The sequence below is a fragment of the Lygodium microphyllum genome, chromosome 19 (assembly GCF_053477565.2).
Source record: "Lygodium microphyllum isolate KBCC chromosome 19, Lygodium_microphyllum_v1.1.10, whole genome shotgun sequence".
NCBI lineage: Eukaryota > Viridiplantae > Streptophyta > Polypodiopsida > Schizaeales > Lygodiaceae > Lygodium > Lygodium microphyllum.
In genome coordinates, this window is record NC_141153.1 from 84,169,143 (window position 1) to 84,184,175 (window position 15,033).

Sequence of the window (15,033 nt, forward strand, 5' to 3'; positions counted from 1 at the left end):
CATCATCTCCAATACTTGGACCAGCATTTTAATCCCTTCAAGGCTGAAGGCGCCATCAACATGGGTATGCAGATTTGATTTTCAGCATGCTTAGGACCTACAACAGCTGCTCCTCTTCATTTGGCATCATGGTTGTGCTCCACACTTTGCATCTAATGCTTAGCATTGAGCATTGAAGTGTAGTATTACAGTTGGGACTGATATACATTCAGCTTGAGGTGTGAAATACACAATATTCAGATTTGTAATAAACATGGCAGCACCTACTCTCTTGAGATTCATGCTCATTCGATGGCAATTGGATATCTTGATGCTGGATGCTTTGGGAATCATGTGGCATTGTCTTGAGGACATTTTGAGCTAATCTTGGAAAGGATTTTGCTCAGTTTGTAGATGTGCTTGTGGCTGGAATACATAGTCCACAGCCCGCAATTTACAGGTAGCTCTTTGTCCTTTAATGACATTGGTTCTTGGACATGCATGTTGATGTGTATACATGCTCAAGTCATGTCAAGACATCGAGGAATGATATGCCTATGTATTGAAGTGCATTTGGGCTGATTTTGACTAAGATTTCACTTAGTTTTGACAAAGATTTTGCTTCCAGAATAACAGGTCTGAATGATATTTTGAATGCCTTTGCATTATGTCTTACTTCTAGACTTGGTCTCGGGCATTCTATACCATGTATTCATGCTTATGGTTGATGTTACATGCTTGGATTTGATTCCAAAATGCATTTGAGTAGTGATTAGAGCTCATTTTTGGATCATCTTTACTTACAGGTCTACTACTATACATTCATGAAAGTTTCCTGAATTGCAAGATAGCCACCTGTATTATCATGAATTTCAAGTTTGCACTCCTGAATTGCAGGATAGCTACATGTATTGTCACGATTTTCAAGACTGCACTCTGTTTTTGTTAGGAAATTGGTATGTTTACTGTCATTTAATGCTTTTAAGGCATTTTGAGCAATGACCTGATGTATGTTCCTATTGTACATACTTGGGGATATTCCTAACATACTATTGAGTGGATTTTGGAGCTTTCATTGCTTAGCATTAGCTCTCATTTACTGCCATATAGTTATTTGGCTGTGAATCATGGCTAGTAGTAGTGACAATCATCTTATGCATATCAAGAAGCTTGAAGGAGCACACAACTTTGCAGTTTGGCAAAAGCAGTGCTATAATATCTTGTTGTAGAAGAAGCAAGCAAAGCCAATTAAAGTAAAGGGAGCAAAACCAGTTGATGTAGAGCAGAAATGACTGGGATGAGATGAATGAGCTTGCACACTTGACCATTGAGTTATCGATTTGTGATGCCTTGCTATTTGACCTTGAAGGGTTGGATTCTGCTTATGACATTTGGAAGCGACTAGAAGAATTGTATGCCCAGAAGTGTACTGTAAGAAAATTCTACTCACTTTCAGCCTGCTAAGAAGAGCAGTGTAAAGATCGAAGATGTGAATATAGTCAGCCACCATGAGAGTGACAATGGGAATAATGTACTCTTTGTCTTTTCATGTTTCAATACACATGCTTTGATAGCCGATACGAATGATGATATGCACACTTGTATTTTGGATTCAAGTGCTTCCTTTCATGTTACCCCTCATCCTGAGTGGTTTACAAACTATACAGGAGGTTGACATGGTGTTGTCCATCTCGGGGACAATTATGCATGTGACATTGTAGGCATTGGTAGTGTGCAACTGCAGTTTCACCATGGATCTGTCTTCACTCTTCAGAATGTAAGGCATGTATTGCAGCTCAAGAATTAGTATTGGACAGCTAGATGACGATGGTTTCATACCACCTTTGGTGATGGAAAATGGAAGATCTGTAAGGGATCTAGGGTTATTGCCAAAGGTTGTAAGAGTGATACTTTGTATCCACTTCCTGTATCTAGTGTGTGTGACCATGTTGTCACCATGACCGAGCAACCAAGTGTTTCTTTCTGGCATGGCCAGTTGGGACATATGATTCAAATAGGAATGAAAGTACTTTCTTATTTGGGTTACTTGCCTTGTCTTTGCTATGATGATTTTGAGCACTATGATCATTGTGTTTATGGTAAGTGCACACATCTTATAAAAAGTCTCTTTCATTGAAATCTTTGCCTCTAGAGTTTCGATGTATGTCAAATGCTAGGATTATCTCTAGGAGGAAAGAAATACTTTCTCACATTTGTTGATGATGCTACTTGTCGAGGATTATCTCTAGGAGAAAAGAAATACTTTGACACATTTGTCAATGATGCTACTTGGAAGGTATGGGTTTACCCTATTTGTAGCAAGGACAAAGTGCTTGACAAGTTTCAGAAATTCTTGGCATTGGTTGAGAATCAAACTGATAAGACACTTAAATGTCTTCACTCTAACAATGGTGGGGAGTATGTGTCCAAAGCCTTTCAAGTATTTTTTGATAGCAAGAGGATAAAGAGGGAGCTCCAGTGCCCCTCATAATCCACCCCAAAATGGAGTTGCAAAGAGAGCATGAATTGGACCATACAGGATAAGGTCTGTACGATGCTGTCTAATATTGCATTACCCCATGGCTTTTGGGCAGAGGCTATTATGATAGTTGTTCATTTGATTAACAGGTCACTGAACAAGTCTTTGGGGGGGAGATTCCCTTAGGAAGAGTGGTCGGGCAAGCCACCTTCTTATGCTCATTTTCGAGCGTTTGGCTCCGAGGCTTTTGTGCACATACAAAAAGAAGAACACAATAAATTGGAACCAAAGTCATGTAAATGCTTATTCCTAGGAGACAGTGATGAGGGTGAGATGGGGTATAGACTTTGGGATCTTGAGAAAAGAAAGATAGTACATAGTAATGATGTCATCTACCATGAAGATTGCATGCATAAGCAGCTTGAGAAGACTAATTAAGTCAAGAGGGTTGTTTTTAGGGAGGATATACCTTTTAGACAGTCATTTGTGCCCAATGGAAAACATCTTATACATGTTGTAAATACTCTTGAAAATGCAAGAAATGGTGCTAGAAATGACCAGCAAGGTATTTCCCATAATACATCACAATTTCAGCCTGCAAACATGCAATTAGGACAATCTGAACTGTTAGGACAGCATGCTAGAATTTTAGGATAGCAACGTGTATATGCAGAATTACATGCCCATATTTCAGGACAACTTGTAAATGCAAATTTGTAGCCCAGCAACTAGCAAATGCTGAGCCTTCGCTTTGTAGGTTGATTCGACCATCAAGACCACCTGACAGGTTTGTTCTTGGTGCGCGATATGCTGCACATTATGTCATGTTGACGGATTGTGGTGAGCCATCATGCGTCAAGGAAGCAATGATTAGACTGGATAGCAAAAAGTGGTTGAAGGCCATGCTGTTGAAACTGGAATCACTTGATAAGAATGGTACTTAGGACTTGGTGCAGCTGCCTAAAGGGTAGAAAATTCTTTCACGCAAGTGGGTTTACAATATGAAGGTCACTTCTAGTTCTTCACCAAAGTACAAAGCACTGTTGGTTGCAAAGGGGTACAAGTAGGAATATGGAATTGACTTTGATGAGATCTTCTCTCCTGTAGTCAAGATGACTACCTTGAGAACAATTTTGGGCTTGGTTTCACAACTAAGGATATGGAGCTCATACAGATGGATGTAAAGATTGCATTTTTACATGGTGATCTGCATGAGGGCATATATGTGCAACACGCTAAGGGTTTTGTTGCTAAATGCAAAGAGAAGATGGTCTATAAACTAAAACGGAGTTTGTATGGTCTGAAATAGGCACTGAGGGAATGGTATCATAAGTTTGATACTTTCATGCAGTCTCAAGGCTTTCAGAGAAGTCAAGTTGATCATTGCTTGTACACCAAGAAGGCAGTAGATAGTAGCTTGATTATCTTGGTTCTGTATGTTGATGACATGCTGATTGCTAACAAGGATACTCATGCCTTGGATTCATTGAAGCAAAGTCTTCATGGCATCTTTGACATGAAGGATCTTGGTGATGCCAATCACATTCTTGAGATGCACATATAACTTAGAGATAGATTGAAGGGGTTACTCTATCTATCTCAACAAGAGTATGTATCCAAGATTTTGCAATGTATATGGAGGGGGGGAAGCAATTGGAGTTTCATTGCCTCCATATATGCAACTCAGTGCAGAGGAAAGTTCTACATCTAATGATGAAAAGGCTGAAATGGCCAAGATTCCATATGCTTCGGCCATTGGCAGTTTGATGTATGCTATACTTGCTACACGTCTTGACATTGCCTTTGCAGTGGGAGTGGTTAGCAGATACATGTCAAACCCTGGCAAGAAGCACTGGAAAGTAGTGAAAGGTACCTCAATCTGTTATTGGCTTTATAGATGCAGACTATGCTGGACATGCGGACTGTAAGAAGTCCACTACAGGGCTCAGGGGATTCACTATATATATATTCTCTATATAACGTGAGTTCATGGCCTATTTATAAATATCCTAATTTGTGAATTTTTCTTCAATAAAACACAACCCTTTTCTATTCAATCTGTAAGTTACCCCTTTATATGACACCCTTCTGTATGTAAAAAGTGTATAAAAATGGTGTTTTAAAAACCCCTTATTTTGAACTCACGTTATATATACGTATATTCATGAGTGACCCCCCTGAGCTACAGGGTATGTGTTTAACTTCACAGGAGGATCTATCTCTTGGATATCCAAGTTGCAGAAGTGTGTTGCATTGTCTACTATGGAGGCAAAGTATGTGGCTGCCCCACTGAGGCATGCAAAGAGGCCTTATGGCTGTCACATCTAGTTGCTGAGCTTGGGCTTACTGAGGTTCCTATTCTCCACTGTGATAGTTAGAGTGCTATCATGTTAGCACAGAACCCTGTCTTTCATGCAAAGACAAAACACAATCATTTCATCAAAGAGGTACTTGAAAGCAAGAGTATTGAGCTAGTCAAGGTGCACACTGATGATAACCCTGCAGACCTTCTCACGAAGGGTCTTCTAGTAGAGAGGTTTGCCCATTGTCTCGACAGATAATGGGTATTGGATAGGTATCATCTCTTCAGCTTTATACATACTTAGACTTAGCTGATTCTTTTCCTCTACCTTTGGGCACATTGCCTTTAGGGGGGAGGTTGTTGGGATAAAGAGCAGTGCCCGTGTCCGCCCATAAGGGAGGCTGTTCATAGTACATAAACCTATCTAAAACATTATTGAGGTATACTCTTGAGTACCACAAATTGTGTGTATGTATCTCTTCTCTCTCTCTCAACTTGCATCTCTACATAGAAGTTCCATTGTGTCTACCTCAACAGTTAAGTCATACTGATGTAACCATGGTTAGATCTAGGTTACTTGATCTTTGTATGCATGTGTTGTACTACAATTGACTTGACTGTGTGAATGATAATGGATTGAGAAAGGAGCATGGTTGCTACCCTTCTAGCAATTGTCCATCTCTCTCCCTGGTTCCTTATAAGAAGACAAGACTGATAGTAGGTTCTCCAAATGTAACCATTATTTCCTCTCCACTACCCCACTCAATGTAAGGATTAATCAAAATGGTTACATGCTAAGCCTTGCATTCATTAGCAAATCCCTTAGGCCCTTGCATGAAGCTCCTAAAGAGCAAGAGGATGACATCTAGCTTATCTCCTTCTACTTATACCAAAAAGAAAAAGAATAGAATAGAAAAGGAAAAAGCAAACAATAAAAAAAGAAGAAAAGAAAAGAAAAGAGAAAATGAAGAAAAAGGAAAAGAATGAATGAAGTCCACTATAACATAAGAGTGCCACAACCATTGCACCTAGGCATTCTCAAGTTAGGTGTGTTCAAGGACCTTGGTCAGCCACCTCCATGCCTAACCCCCTAGCCCTTATGTTACCCCACTTCACACTTAGGGTTTATTAAGGGTAGGACACACTTAGGGAGTTCACACTTGCCTATGACCTGTCTGCCTAAGCTACACCCACTACTGCACCACCCTTTATAGGAATTGGGTCCTCAAGTGTGGAAAAACACCCCAAGCTAGATCCAACTCCCAGTTTCATTGGCACCCACATAATGCAATACACGACAAGCTAGACACACCCCCTAGGTGGTCCATCTTCTTTTCCTTTTTAGGTGAATTCCACCAACCGCGACAATCCATCAACCTCGGAGGCCCTGTCACCTAGTCAATCCACTCTCGCCTCCACAACCTCAACCAATTTGATATGCCTTTTTTCCATTTCCAATCCTTGCAAGGCCCCATTATCGACCTCCATGATAACCCTTCAACCACCCAAGCCCTCATCAACAAAGCCCATAAGTGCCATGGGACTAGCATTGGATTAGGAGGGGGGTAATGTTAACCCTAGTGCAAGAAAGGCGAAAAATAGAAAAGAAGGAAGTAAAATAAAATGCTAAAATATAGGGCAAAGCGAAAAAAGTGGCCCAATAGAAAAAATAAGAGACAAAAGGGTCAAAAGTGCAAAGAAACCTTAAAAACCCGACGAGTGAAAAAATGGAAGGGGCGCATCTTTAAATGCAAATGCATCCCTAAATCTTTGTAAAAGAGCACCAGGCTCTATCTTGTGCAATTGGTCAAAAGTAGATGGGCATGGGTGAAGCCACAATGTAAATAGAAGGGAGTAGAAAAAGATGACCTAGGCTAAATGACTGGTCATGTAAAAAAAGGAGAGAGAAGCTCATTCTTGTGTGTGACAAAACTAGCTCTCCTCTTCTCTTCTTCTTCTTCTTGTTCTTGCTTGCTTTAGCTTGTGTTTGAGAGAGGGGGTGTGAGGGAGTGAGTGTGTGAGGGTGAGGGACCGTGGTGGAGAAGATCTCCATATTCTCCTCTATTCTTCTTCTTCTCTTCTCTTCTCTTGTCTCGTGTGTGGTAATGGAGCATGAAGCTTAGAGCTTTGGGATCAACCTTGTTTGAGCTTGCACCTTAGATCGTGGAGCTACTGGAGTACTTGAGGGAGGAGGCAACTCTATTGAGCATAGACTTAAGCTCACTACACGCATAGGTGTGACAGCATGTATGGCTATGTGAGTGATAGCCATCATACTTGGCTTGAAACACTTCAAGTAATAAGCGGTCCATGGGTCTTGGTGGTTGAGCGTGAGCTCCCACAACTTAACTTTCAAGCTAGCTATAGCCTTGAAAGTTTTGAAGTGCTCAAATATATTACTCTTTTTCTTAATGAAATATACAATTTGCTGCCTTATGTGTAAGACCGCAAACATTTGTATGTATAACATCAAGTATGTTTCTATTCGCTTCATGCAAAAAATATTGTATGTACAATATCATGCAAAAAATATTGTCTTGCCTACTTATCAAACTTACATGCTTCACACACTTTATGAAATTCTGCAACTCTAAAAGTAGGAAATCTCATAACTAATCCTTTGAATTGCATTGATTTCAACCTTTGCACATTTGCATGTCTAATATGTTTATGTCATATTTCAATGTCTCTAACCAATCCTTTTTCTTTAGCATATATAGCAACATTCTTAGTAAAAATTCCAACATCTAAAGTGAACATGTAGCCAACTCTACTTCCTTTTGTGAGATCAACATACACTTTTCATTAAAGTCTTCTATAAAACAACCTTTTGCATTAAATCGAACTTGCAATCCTTGCTCTACCATTTGGCCAACAAATACTAAATTCTTTGTGATTGATGATATATGTAATACATATAATAGACTCTCTGTTTGGCCATCATGCAAGGACAAAAAAAGCTTTCCAATGTGTAAAATTGTATAGCATGAATCATCATCCATCTATACATACCCTAAATTTTGTAAATCTTGCATCTCTCCAAACCATTCAGCATGAGTGGTCAATGCTTAGATGCACTAGAATCAACATACCATACATCATAATGTATCCTCTTTCCTGTAGTAACATTCATCATATGCTACATAACAAACATATACTCATTTTGTCTTCATTTTGTCTAGAGATGATGCATAGTTTCCTTACTGCAATTTACCATTGCACATATAATCCTTCTTAGCATAACAATGGGATGCAATATGACATGTTTTGCCACAATAATGGCAAACAATAGCAAAGTGTCTAAAATTTGTGTTTTGCCATCCACCTCTTCCTCTAAAGCTCCCCTTATTTCTAAGTTTTCATGGCCTCTTGAAATCTATATTTCACCAAATTGTTGATTTAATCTATTTTGCTAGTTATCACTAGTACATCCCATACTACGGCCTCTCAAAGAGGATCTACCACATCTCCTCCTGAACTTGAGTAAAATCCTTGGACATATTTACCATTTCTTTTAGATGAGTCACCCTGCATATTGATCTCTTCAGGATTCATGAGAGAGGCCAACTCATCAAAATATGGCTTCCATACATATATAGAAGTGATAAATGATTTCCAAGCCTTCTCTTTATTAAGGCCACCTAAAGTAGATGAAACAAAATCAGCATCATTAAGCATTGCATCAATTGCTACTAAAGCATCTGCAATGCTCGTCACCTTCAAAACATACTCATTGACATACATTCTTTCTTTCTTCAAAGTATTCAACTCTTGCTTGAGTTGAATCTTCTATGTCTTTGTGTTTATTGAAAATATATTCTTAAAAATTGTGCAAGTTGCATGTGAAGTTTTTGCATTCTTGATATATTCCAACATAGTATTGTGAGACTGCAGATAGCCAATACAACACTTTTTTGTCATTTACATTCCATTCTTTCCATGCCTTTAATTCATCTGTATAGTTGCATGGTTACTCAACTCTAGCTCATTTTCTTCACTTGAAGTGAACTTTTTCATAAAGGTCTTTTCCAATAAGGAAGTTTGTCACATGAAACTTCCATGATGGGTAGTTATTTTTGTCTAGCTTCTCAATAATGGGATTTCTATTGTTCTTTGTCATTATCACAAAAATGATAGAAAAAAAATAAGCAACTCTTCTGCAACCTTTCACAACAAGTGCATATCAATATATTAAGAAACCTTCTTCATTGAGTGCTCATATAAATTGCAACCTTTTTGTAGATAAAACTTTTATTTCTGCATACAAACATCTCAAAACTTATAGATTTAAAATATGTAACATGTACACCCACTTTCGATCAACACAATCAAAGTTACAGTATATCTGGAAGATATTGTCCCCAGTCCGAAATAATCTTAGATGGCTCTGCTCACATACCAAATCTATAGAATATATAGTGTTCTACATACACACCAAATGTCACAATAATCTAAGATTTTTGTTCTACCTTACTTATGGTGCCTCTGCAAGCACTATCCAAGAGAAAGAGTGGAATAATGGAAGAGCTTCTTACCCATTGCTTACTTTCTTGAATCCTTACTTCTTCTCCTTCACTTTAGCCTTCACAACTAGCCTCTCTTAGTGGTGCCACTCTAACACCATGTCAAGAATCACATGGTGGGGGGACTTGCTTGAGTTACTGCGTGCCAAACACACATCATACACACAAGAGGAAGCTCACTCAAGAACACAAGAAGAGAGATGGAGGCAAATTTTTTCTCTTATTGGTTTCTTCTTCTTCTTACACCCACACTCGGGGAGGTTATTATATGTATATCCTCTACATCACGTGCATTCAAGGACTATTTATAAATATCCTTATTTGTGAATTTTTCTTGAATAAAACATAACCCATTTCAATTCAATTTGTAAATAGCCTCTTTATATTACACTTTTATGTATGTAAATTTTTTATAAAAATGGTATTTTTAAAATATCTTATTTTGAATCCACGTGATGCACACATGTATTCATGAGTAACTTACCTGAGTACCCACAATATAATTTAGACAAAGTTTTAGATAAGATACAATATAAATGAAAGTGGTCTACTAAGTCAAACAATGCATAACTAACTATACTAATCGATTAGTGTTGTAACTATGATAGTTGTAAGTAGGTACAACAAACTAAATATAGTAAGTGATGAGTTAGGGGCCATGTGAGTATCATAATAACCATTAATGTACTAAATGTAGACATGCAGATCCTTCTAGCCAGGTAGTCCATCATCAATGTCTACACATGTTGAGCTTGCCATCATCAATGTCTACACATGTTGAGCTTGCCATCAATGTCTACACATTTTGAGCTTGCCATCTCAACATAGCAGGTTGATATTCTATGTGAGATGAACTTGTTACTACAAAAACAAGATTATAAAGAGGGAATATCAAAGTGAGGAAGTATGTGTGATGACATGGGATAGATGAGGCTAGAGAAAGAGTATGTGCAATGGCATGGGATAAACTCATGGAGAAGCTATCCTTGCTAACTTTTCCAAATCATCAAGTTTAAAGTTTTTTGTACTAATATTTTTTACAGTGGTGCCTTCCAACAAATGTTTCTTGTTTCCACAATAGCTCGATCACCTATACGAACACATGTTGCAATGAAGAAGATGTTATGATTCATGAAGAATTAGTATGAGACAATAGAATGTATGGAAAAAATGGGAGAGAAAAAAGTTGCACCCATCATGTATTGCTAGTCAACAACATGAAGTAATGATATTGGTTGTTGCCAAACCTTTTCTAGAATGTTAATTGGCAAAAGAGTCAAGCAAACTACAAAAGTAAAAGGTCCCTCATGCCTCTAAGGGTCCTTATGGACTCTTTGATTATCCAACTTAAAATATGTTGGGTCTGAATTGTTAGGTCAATGAGAGTAAAAGAGAATGTATGTAGTGATTGGGATCATTGATTCTCTAGGCATAGTATGAGATCCTTTCAATTGACAAACAATTGATTGAAAAATGGCATTAGGGATACATGTTGGAGGTTGAGACTAGCAATAAATAGGTAGTCATCAGCCATGATCTCTTGGTCAAGGTAAAGAGGTACAACCACCCACTTGAAGCGAGACTTGAGGACATGAGCCCAGCATTGGCCATCTCATTCCCAACCTATTAAGGCTTTATAACCTCTATGGTTCCTCATCCTTTTTGAGTGCTAAGAATAAGATAACTCAATGTTGAAACACACCTATTGTGCAATCCAAGTTATAATTATTGGTTGCCAATTTTAAGGTTTAGGAGCGAAGAAACTATGCTACTTTATGAAACTTTGCAAAAATGGAAAAATTATGGGAAACTAAGGGTTCTTTTTGGACATCTACACAAGTTGTTTGCTATATTTTATCTTCTTCATTTTTCTTAATAACAATATCAACATAAAGTATGAGGGAAGCATAAGTTTTCAAAGAAGCTTTAATGACAATCCTCTCTTGAAAAGCCGATATATGGGAGAAATCCTTGATTAATGAAGATAACCAATCACAAGTCTATAACTTTGCATGCACAACACCTTTGGGTACTTGGATAGTATTTTGCAGCAAGATAAAGGGACCACTCTAATGGCACCTTAAGTTTTTCACGAAGATGAGGTGTTTCTCTTTAAAAGTATTGACCTCTTCATTTCTTGCAAATGCATGATTTGTTGAATAAAAGTTCAAACAAGTTTATTGGGGTAATCAAAAGGACATGTTAATGGAGCCCATAGAAGCGCATGTAATTATGCCAAAGGAATAGATTATGACTAGCCAACTTGAGCTTTAACTAGCAAAGAACAATGTTTGCAGCAAAATATGAAGACGATATGCGACACACATGAACTTGAATAGGCTTATCATGGTCCTCAAAATTGTCACCATGCTAGAAGCTTTCACAAACATGTAAAATGTCAATGATGGTGGATAGAGAAAAAAAAACAATGATATGAGAAGTTGGTATTTTCTTGATATGTCAACATTCATTACTTCAACCATAGCAAATGTCCCCAACAATGATTTTTCATGACGATTAGAAAAACAAATGGTTAGCAATTGGTTAGGACATTCTCATCCCCCATCAAACGATTCTCATCATGGTGATAGCCCATGCACATGTCATTAAAGAGGAGATACTAGAATGGAAAAGGTTTACTATGGTAACTTTCAACGTGATTCTAGTGCAAATGCATAATGGTTGATGAGTACCTTTTGAAGGCAATGGACCAATTATATGAAGACAAGTCACCAAACAATCTAGTCTACCACAGTAGAACATTTCAACATAAATATTCCCAATCGTTTGAAGATGGAATGTTTCTATTGTGACGTTGAACAAAGTCGCCACAGTTTCATCCAAGACCCTCATGTGCACAAGCTTTGAAGGTGAAAAGAGGGCAAACAATAGTAGAAAATATAGAGGGGACCCCAAGGGCACCTTCTTTACTAACTAGAGGAGACGCGGTTGAACGAGCGCTAGAGGATTACAAAGTAGAAAAGGTTGTGCTATCTTGCAGGCCGAGGCAACCTCGTTGGGATCGCTTCGGTTTGTCATGACAGCTACATCAAGGGACCTCCCTCGCTTCTTCCTCCTCCTCATCTCGTTGCATCAATATCCTTGCATGCGCACCATGAAGAGACCCCCCCTTCTACTCCCCCTCCTATTCCTCCTATTCTTCTCGATTATCAGTGCCACACAAGCCGCCATCTCCGACACAGACCCAGACCCGAGCCTGTTCGAGAACGAGCGCCTGCGGCGGGCGTTCATCGCGCTGCAGGCATGGAAGAAGGAGATCCTGTCGGATCCGTTAAACATAACGGCGACGTGGGAGGGGCCGGGGGTGTGCAACTACACGGGGGTGTTCTGCGAGCCGTCTATGGAGGACCCGTGCGAGAAGGCGGTGGTGGGGGTGGACCTGAACCACGGGGACCTGGCCGGGAGCCTGCCGGAGGAGCTGGGTCTGCTGACGGACCTTGTCCTCCTGCACCTCAACTCCAACAGGTTCTGCGGGGTGCTGCCGTCAAGCTTATGGGAGCTGAAGCGTCTCTTTGAGCTGGATCTCAGCAATAACCGGTTCGTGGGGCCATTCCCGGACGTCGTCATCCCGCTGCCGGAGCTCTATTATCTTGACCTCCGGTTTAACGACTTCGAGGGCCCCATCCCGCCCGCCCTCTTCCAGAAACCCCTCGACGCTCTCTTCCTGAATAACAACCGCTTCTCCTCCGTCATCCCCCCGAACATTGGCAGCCTGCCGGCCTCCGTCATCGTCTTCGCCAACAACCACCTCTCCGGCTGCGTGCCCCCCAGCCTCGGCAACCTGGGTGACTCTCTCAACGAGATACTTCTCATCAATAACAACCTCACCGGGTGCCTAAACCCTAACGTCGGCCAGCTCCGCCACCTCACCGTCTTCGACGTTAGCTTCAACCAGCTCAGCGGCACCCTGCCTGAGACCATCGCCGAGATGGAGAGCCTCCAGTGGCTCGACGTCGCGTTTAACCGGTTCTTCGGCGACGTGCCGCCGGAGATATGCGCGCTGCCGGAGCTGCGCAACTTCACGTACAGCGGCAACTTCTTCGACGGGGAGGCGTCCGGCTGCCTGTCGTCCGGCGCGGTGGTGGATGACCGGCAGAACTGCATCGACGGCCGTCCAGACCAGCGGCCAGCGGACCAGTGCGCGGCTTTCGAGCCCCGGGACTGTGACAGCTTCGGGTGCGCGCCTCCGTGCGCCCATCCTCCGCCGCCGCCAGCTCACCACTCCTCGCCACGTCACAGGTCACCGCCTCGCCGACATCCGCCACCGCCGCCGGCCTGTGTCAAGAAAAAACCGCCTCCTTCGCCGCCGCCACGTCGTGCAGGATCGCCTCCTCCTCCCTCTCGAATCACTTCGCCGCCGCCGCCTCCGCCACGTGTACAGGCCACTCCCCCTCCCTTGGCTTTGCCTCCTATCAAGCCTCCGTGCAATGAGCCCCCTCCTCCTGCCGAGCCTCCCTGTGACCACTCGCCCGCCCCTTTCCCTCTCCCCTCTCCCCCTTATTAATCGCCCCCATTCTTCCATCCATTATTCGCCTCCGTTACATCTCTCCATCTTGCGATTTTTCCATCCATCATCCCTCTCCATTACATATTTTCATAATCTCTTATCAAATCGCAAGGGAAACTCTCCCCCCCCCCCCCGGGCCAGCCAACCCAAAAGACGCCCGCCCACCCATCTTTTCATCATCTCTCATCAAATCGCAAGGAAAGCTTTCCCCCCGCATCTTTCCATCGTCTCCCTCACAAACCGCGAGAAGCTTTACCCCCGCATCTTTCCATCGCCTCCCTCAACACAAAACAAACGTCCCTTCCCCTCTCCTTGCTTATGTTCCTCGTTCGTTTCCTTTAGATTCACCACTCCTCTACCGACAACCCTATAAGAAGCTTTCTCTGTGTACACTTGTCTCCTCTCAAGATCCATTACATTGACTATGATCCATGCAACAACATCACAATGCCTGCCCTCAAATTCGACCAAATTGACTATAATTCATATACAACAATGGCACACGCTCTTTATGCAACATCACTCCACATGCATATTGTTGTCACTATCACTCCTACACAAGTTCAAGACCTCATGCTTATTGTTGTGAATATGAGCTACTTTTCACTCGAAAGCATTCCTCCCTCATTGAAAGTGTTCAAAACCCCTATCCCTAGGTGCTATCATTAGATAATGAGTTGTAGACCCTAAGTATCACTCCTATGCAACATCACTCCACATGCATATTGTTGCCACTATCACTCCTATGCAAGTTCAAGGCCTCATGCTTATTGTTGTTTGTGAATATGAGCTACTTTTCACTTGAAGTATTCCTCCCTCATTGAAAGTGTTCAAAACCACTATCCCTAGGTGATATCACTAGATAGTGAGTTGTAGACCTTAAGTAGGTTGGGTCTACAACTTGCTATTGCTCTAAGTTGGGGAAATCTTCAAATTAAGCTATTGCCTAATAGTATTGTCAATTTTCTGTTTCCAAAATGTTTTAATATGTATTCTACATTAAGCTCTTGCTTACTAACATTGTTCCATCTTAATTTTTCGTTGGCAAACATGCTCCAAAAACTAGAACCTCTTGTAAATTAGACAATAAGCATGCACGCATCATCTTTCATTCAATCAACCAATAAACTCCCCTCTATCCCATATTATTTTGCATCTATTCATGTGGAGTGGTTAGAGCACTTGTAATGTGTCCTTTATAGAGTTCATTGTTATTATACTA

General features: G+C 40.9%; 1 pseudogene; it reads left to right on the plus strand.

Annotated features, from left to right (window-relative positions):
* The first annotated feature begins 12,398 nt into the window (after nucleotides 1-12,398).
* On the plus strand, nucleotides 12,399-13,808 carry LOC148020107 (leucine-rich repeat extensin-like protein 7 pseudogene; annotated as a pseudogene).
* The last annotated feature ends 1,225 nt before the right edge of the window (nucleotides 13,809-15,033 follow it).